Genomic DNA, 6947 nt, shown 5'->3' with positions numbered 1-6947 from the left:
GTGCGAGCTCCTAGTCTATGAAGTATGATATGAAATTACGTGAAATGGTTTTATAGAGTTTCACATTCTTATCTGATTCCAATGCCAGTGGGAGATCCCTAAAGACTAGATCATATGGGGATATTATAGATGGAACATGCTAGGACATACCATGTTACGAGTGTCTTGTCCAGATGTCGTCATATTATCACTATACTTAAGGGATCCTTTGCTAAATGAAAGGTACAAAAAGGCACCCCTAGTAGGACTCGATGAATGCAACATTAACACATGCATGAGGTGCTCTAAGGTATATGAGGAATAAACTTTCGAGGTACAAGAAGGCACCTCTATCTAGGACTCGATGCATGCAACATTAACACTTGCACGAGGTGCTCTTCAGTATAAGAGGTATATGAGGAAGAAAGGTTCGAGACATACTCAAAGTTAGACTCTTATATAGACCACTTCCATTTCTTGTGAACAATTAAAATCCGGTCAATGCATGTGTGCATAAAAATTTGCATTTCTTCAAAGTGTTTCACTTTTTTCGTAAAGGTGAGGAAGCGAGGGTTTGTTGATGCAAGCACTCTTATTAGAACATTTTTTGGATTGTGAAAATTGAGAATCCGGATAAAGTTTGTTTACATTCTTAACAAATGATGACGACCTTTTGGTAGAATTATCACTAGGATTTTACCAATTTCACAAGTGGTTTCATATTAGTGGTTTCTGGATAGGCTATCTTGTGCATCTATTCTTTAATGTACAACTCCATGTTATACTGAAATTTCATAAATCTTTCTTGAATCATCTCACATTCTTCCATAATAGAAATATTTGATGTTCCATCCTTAGTCACACCCTCATATTCAAATTGAAGTTATTTCCAATGTGTGGTTACATCATCCATGCATATAGATCTATCGAACTTGCTGCTAAGGCACCAGATATGGTATATCCAGAAGTTGAATACCCATCAGAACCTGCTGCTCCTACACCTCCAAGGAATCTGGCTGAGATCCTTCAGGCTCTTGCAAATTCTGATTCTGATATCCCTGCTCCAGAATATGCTGAAGATGTTTCTATGTCAGAAGCTGATGCTGAGAATCACGTTGCTGAGAATCATCCTGCTGAGAAACTTCTTGTTCAGGAAAATCAAGATGATGTTCTCATGATTGATGCTGCTGTTGAGCATGCTACTCCTTTGAACGATGGTTGTGAAGCTTCTTCTGCTGAACCTTTTGTTCTGGTGAACGCCATGAAGGCTCTTCAAAAGAATCAAGTTGATCTAGCTTCTAGTTTGGACAAGCATGAGGATACTCACAATGAGTTTCGCTCATTCATGAAGACGCAGACTGAAAGCACTTCTGAGATTCAAAACCTTCTGGCCAAAATAGTTTCTAAGCTAGGCTAGTCGTACTGTGTCTTGGTCTTAGATGGTTTCTTGTTTCTTGCATCTGTTTCTTGCATCTGCTTCTATCCTTTTGTATCTTCTGATATTTTATTAAATCAATGAAATATTATCTTCTTTACTCATATTTTTTTTCATCTGAATCTTTTAAATACTTTTTGATGTTATGACAAAAAGGGGGAGAAACATGATAATTGATTTGGTTTATTATATCAGTTACTGGGTTTAAGTCTCAACATTCCTAACATTATTTGCAAGTTCTATGTCTTTGAGATTTTTTGCAGGATTGAAGACATTCTGAAAAAGCTCAACATGAGAAGCAAATACATGGGGAAATGCAATTCTATAAAGAAGCATGTTCTTGGAATTGAAGCAAGCTTAGTGCTATGAAGCTTCAAGATCATAAGCATGAAGGAAGAATGTTTTGATATTCTCGTGACAGAATATGCTCTAATACATTCTTATCTCTCATATGTTCTGATACATATTATTTTTAAGAACTTACCAAAGTTTGCTCTGATACATGTTCTTTCTTAAAAGAATGTTCTGATTCATTCATGCTCTGACTTTTGTTGTCTAGTTTGTTCTGAAACATTTCAGGATGTAAAGATGCTCTGATGATGCTCTAATACATTCAAGAATGTTCTGATACAATCAAGCATGATATGATTCAAGAAGAAACTCAAAGCTCTGAAGTTGTCCTATGGAAGCAAGAAGCAGAAGCTCTGAATGTTTTGAAGTTCTAGGCAAATGTGAACGTCTCGACTGAAATGGAAAATACTTAGGGAAGTCTTTTATTTATAAATTCTTCTAGTATTTATTTCAGGGGGAGATTGTTAATATCAGGGGGAGACATATTCACACACTATGTTTATATGCCTATGCTATAACTGTGTAATTGTCCTTAGTCATCTGATATTCTGATTGCAAATTCATATCAATTATACATGTTTTTGTCATCATCAAAAAGGGGGGGATTGTTGGAACAAGAATTGTTCTGATCAATATTCTTAGTTTAGATGATAACAATATATATGAATTTTGTATAAGACAATGTGGTACTCTAATCCTATGCATTTTCCGTTTCAGGAAATATATAAAGAGTATGCACAATTCAGCGCAAGAAGCACTGACTCAGAAGGTTCAAGTATGCAACATCAGAACATGCTCTCGCAAGACATCAGAAGATGGTCAAGCAGAAACAGAACATGGTCTATGAAGTATCAGAAGAACTTGAGTTCAGAAGCAGAAGCACTGAAGTTCTTATGGTATCACGCTAGAAGCACTTCAAAGTCAGAAGATAAGAAGATGCTCTGCACCAAGCTAAATGACTATGATATTCAAACATTGTATCTACAAACATCAGATCAGAAGCAAGTACAAGATGATAGGCTATGCTGACTGACAAAAGGAACGTTAGAAGCTATTAAAGGCAAAGTCAGTTAAAGCAGGAAAAGCAAGGCTCGAGGTAGTTGACAAAAGAGTGAAACATTAAATGCAAAGATGTACGGATCACGCAACGCATTAAATGCTCCCAACGGTCATCTTCTCATAACGCCTATAAATAGAAGTTCTGATAAGAAGCTGAATATACAACTCTTGCGCAAAATACAGAAACACTGTCAAATTCAAAAGCTCTCAAACTTCATCTTCAACCTCACTGCATTTTTAATATCTTAGTGAGATTTAAGCTTAGAACTTAAGAGAAATATCACAGTTGTGATTATAGCTTTTTAAGAAGCATTTGAATACTCTTGTAAACGTTTATTTCACATTGATTTGTAAAAGGTTCCTAGAGTGATCAAGTTGTGATCAGTAGACTCTAGAAGACTTAGAAGTTTCTAAGTGGTGAATTTCCTAGAGTTATCAAGGTGTGATCAGAATACTCTAGAAGACTTAGAGGGTATCTAAGTGGAAAACCATTGTAATCAAGATTGATTTGTGGATTAAATCCTTAGTTGAGGTAAATCACTCTAAGGGGGTGGACTGTAGTAGTTTCGTTAACAACGAACCAGAATAAAAATCATTGTGCAATTGTTTTTATCTTAAGAGTTTTTAAAGTCACACTTATTCAACCCCCCCTTTGTAAGTGTTTTTCTATCCTTCAATTGGCATCAGAGCACCGGTTCTAGGTGCAAGCACTTAACCGTGTTAGAAAAAGATTCAGGGTGAGAAAAACACTAAGTCAATATGGTTGATGCTATTCCTCCGCCTACTACATCTACTTTAAATGATCAACACAACAATGGAAATGGATATTCTAGACCACCAGTAGTTGATGGTGAAAACTTTGAATACTGGAAAGATAGATTGGAAAGTTACTTTCTTGGTCTAGATGGTGATTTATGGGACTTGCTTGTGGATGGTTACAAACATCCAGTAAATGCTAGTGGAGCAAAGATGTCAAGACAAGAAATGAGTGATGATCAAAAGAAACAATTCAAAAATAATCATAAGTCAAGGACTATTCTGCTGAATGCTATTTCTCATTCTGAATATGAGAAGATATCAAACAGGGAAACTGCCCATGACATCTTTGAATCATTAAAGATGACTCACGAAGGAAATGCCCAAGTCAAAGAGACAAAAGCTCTTGCATTAATCCAGAAGTATGAAGCCTTCAAGATGGAGGATGATGAAAACATTAAACCAATGTTCTCAAGATTTCAAACTCTAACTGCTGAATTAAGAGTGCTTGACAAGGGATATACAAAGGATGATCACATCAAGAAGATCATCAGAAGCTTGCCCAGAAGATGGGGCCCAATGGTGACTGCATTCAAGATAGCAAAGAATCTGAATGAAGTCTCTTTGGAAGAGCTGATCAGCGCCTTGAGGAGTCATGAAATAGAGCTGGATGCTAATGAACCTCGGAAGAAAGGTAAGTCTATTGCATTAAAATCTTTAAACAAAAAATGCACTAACATTTTTCAGGTTGAAGAAGAAGATTCTGAAGAATCAGAATCAGAAGAAGAAGAAGATGAACTGTCCATGATCTCCAGAAGGGTAAACCAACTCTGGAAAAGTAAGCAAAGGAAGTTCAAGAACTTCAGAAGTTCCAAAAACCTGAAAGAGGAGAATCTTCTAGAAGCAGAAGAAATGACAAGAAGAAGGTCACGTGCTTTGAATGCAATGAGCCAGGACATTACAAGAGTGAGTGTCCAAAGCTTTAGAAGGAGAAGCCCAAGAAGAAGTTTCATAAGAAGAAAGGTCTTTTGGAAACTTGGGATGATTCAGATTCATCAGAATCAGAATCAGACTCTGAAGGCGAGCAGGCAAACATTGCGTTGATGGTTACTGTGGATGCTGAATCAGAATCTACATCAGAATCAGACTCTGATTCTGAAGAGGTATTTTCTGATCTATCTAGAGATGAGCTGGCTTCCAGTTTAGCTGAAATTCTTGAAATCAAGGCTAAGCTTAGTATCAAATAAAAAAAGCTGAGAAAGCTCTTTGTATCTGAAACTAAGAAGCTTGAATTAGAAAATTCTGAACTCAAAGAAAAAGTTTTAAAAGTATCCAAAGATGTTGAGTCATCTTCTGGTTCAAAAAAATCTATTCCAAGCTTGGACAATATTCTTAAAGAATATGACTTGAGTTTCAGGAAATTCTTATCTAGAGGTATTGGTAGAAGTCAACTTGCCTCTATGATATATGCTGTAAGTGGAAACAAGAGAGTTGGCATAGGCTATGAGGGTGATACCCCATACAAACTTGAACCTGTAGATGATATGAAAATCACATACAAGCCATTGTATGATCAGTTCAAGTATGACCACTCCCATGATATTAGGCTCACCTCACATGCTAAAAGCTTCCACGTTACACACACTAAGAAGCATGTGACACAAAATAGAAAATATCATGTTGCTCAACCTAAGGAATATCATGTTGTATCTCCTGTTGTTTACCATGCTAAACCCAAGTTCAATCAGAACTTGAGGAGAACTAACAAGAAAGGACCCAAGAAAATGTGGGTACCTAAGGAGAAGATAATTTCTGTTGCAAATATCCTTGGCAGTAAAGAAGACAAAGCAAAACATGTCATGATACCTGGACTATGGGCGCTCGCGGCACATGACGGGAAGAAGGTATATGTTCCAAGACCTGGTGCTTAAATCTGCTGGAGAAGTTAAGTTTGGAGGGAATCAGAAGGGCAAGATAATTGGCTCAGGAACCATAAGTACTGGTAACTCTCCTTCTATAACTAATGTTCCTCTTGTAGATGGATTAGCTCATAACTTATTGTCCATAAGTCAATTAAGTGACAATGGTTATGACATAATCTTTAATCAAAAGTCTTGCAAGGCTGTAAGTCAGAAGGATGGCTCAATCCTATTTACAGGCAAGAGAAAGAACAACATTTACAAGATTGATCTTCAGGATCTTAAGAATCATAAGGTAACTTGTCTTATGTCTGTTAGCGAAGAGCAATGGGTCTGGCATAAAAGATTAGGCCATGCTAGTTTGAGAAAGATTTCTCAGATTAACAAACTAAATCTGGTCAGAGGACTCCCTAATCTGAAATATAAATCAGATGCTCTTTGCGAAACATGTCAGAAAGGAAAATTTTCCAAACCTGCATTCAAATCTAAGAATGTTGTCTCTTCCTCTAGGCCGCTAGAACTTCTGCACATTTATCTGTTTGGCCCAGTCAAAACAGCATCTGTCAGAGGGAAGAAATATGGATTAGTCATCATAGATGATTATAGTCGATGGACATGGGTAAAGTTCTTGAAACACAAGGATGAGTCTCATTCAGTGTTCTTTGACTTTTGCACTCAGATCCAATCTGAGAAAAAATGTAAAATCATAAAGGTCAGAAGTGATCATGGTGGCGAATTTGAGAACAGATTCTTTGAGGTTTACTTCAAAGAAAATGGTATTTCCCATGATTTCTCTTGCCCTAGAACTCCACAACAAAATGGAGTTGTAGAGCGAAAGAATAGGACTCTACAAGAAATGGCCAGAACCATGATTAATGAAACCAATATGGCTAAGCATTTCTGGGCAGAAGCAATAAACACTGCATGCTATATTCAGAATAAAATCTCTATCAGACCTATTCTTAATAAGACTCCTTATGAATTGTGGAAGAACATAAAGCCCAACATTTCATATTTTCATCCTTTTGGATGTGTTTGTTTTATTCTGAATACTAAAGATCATCTGAGTAAGTTTGATTCTAAGGCACATAAGTGTTTCCTTCTTGGATATTCTGAACGCTCTAAAGGCTACAGAGTATAAAATACTGAACATTGATTGTTGAAGAATCAATCAATATCAGATTTGATGATAAGCTTGGTCTTGAAAAGCCAAAGCAGTTTGAGAATTTTGCAGATATAGATATCTCAATTTCAGAAGCTGAAGAACCCAGAAGCAAAATATCAGAAGATCAAGTTGCTTCTTCTTTAGAGATTCTTAGAATTTCTGAAGAGCCAACAGTCAGAAGATCTTCTAGACTCAAGTCTGCTCACTCAGAATATGTTATTCTTGGAAAGAAAGAAGATCCTATCAGAACAAGAGCATTCCTTAAGAACAATGCAGAATGTCA

This window comes from Vicia villosa, linkage group LG3, assembly GCF_029867415.1.
Source record: "Vicia villosa cultivar HV-30 ecotype Madison, WI linkage group LG3, Vvil1.0, whole genome shotgun sequence".
NCBI lineage: Eukaryota > Viridiplantae > Streptophyta > Magnoliopsida > Fabales > Fabaceae > Vicia > Vicia villosa.
Note: the sequence above shows the minus strand (reverse complement) of the source record.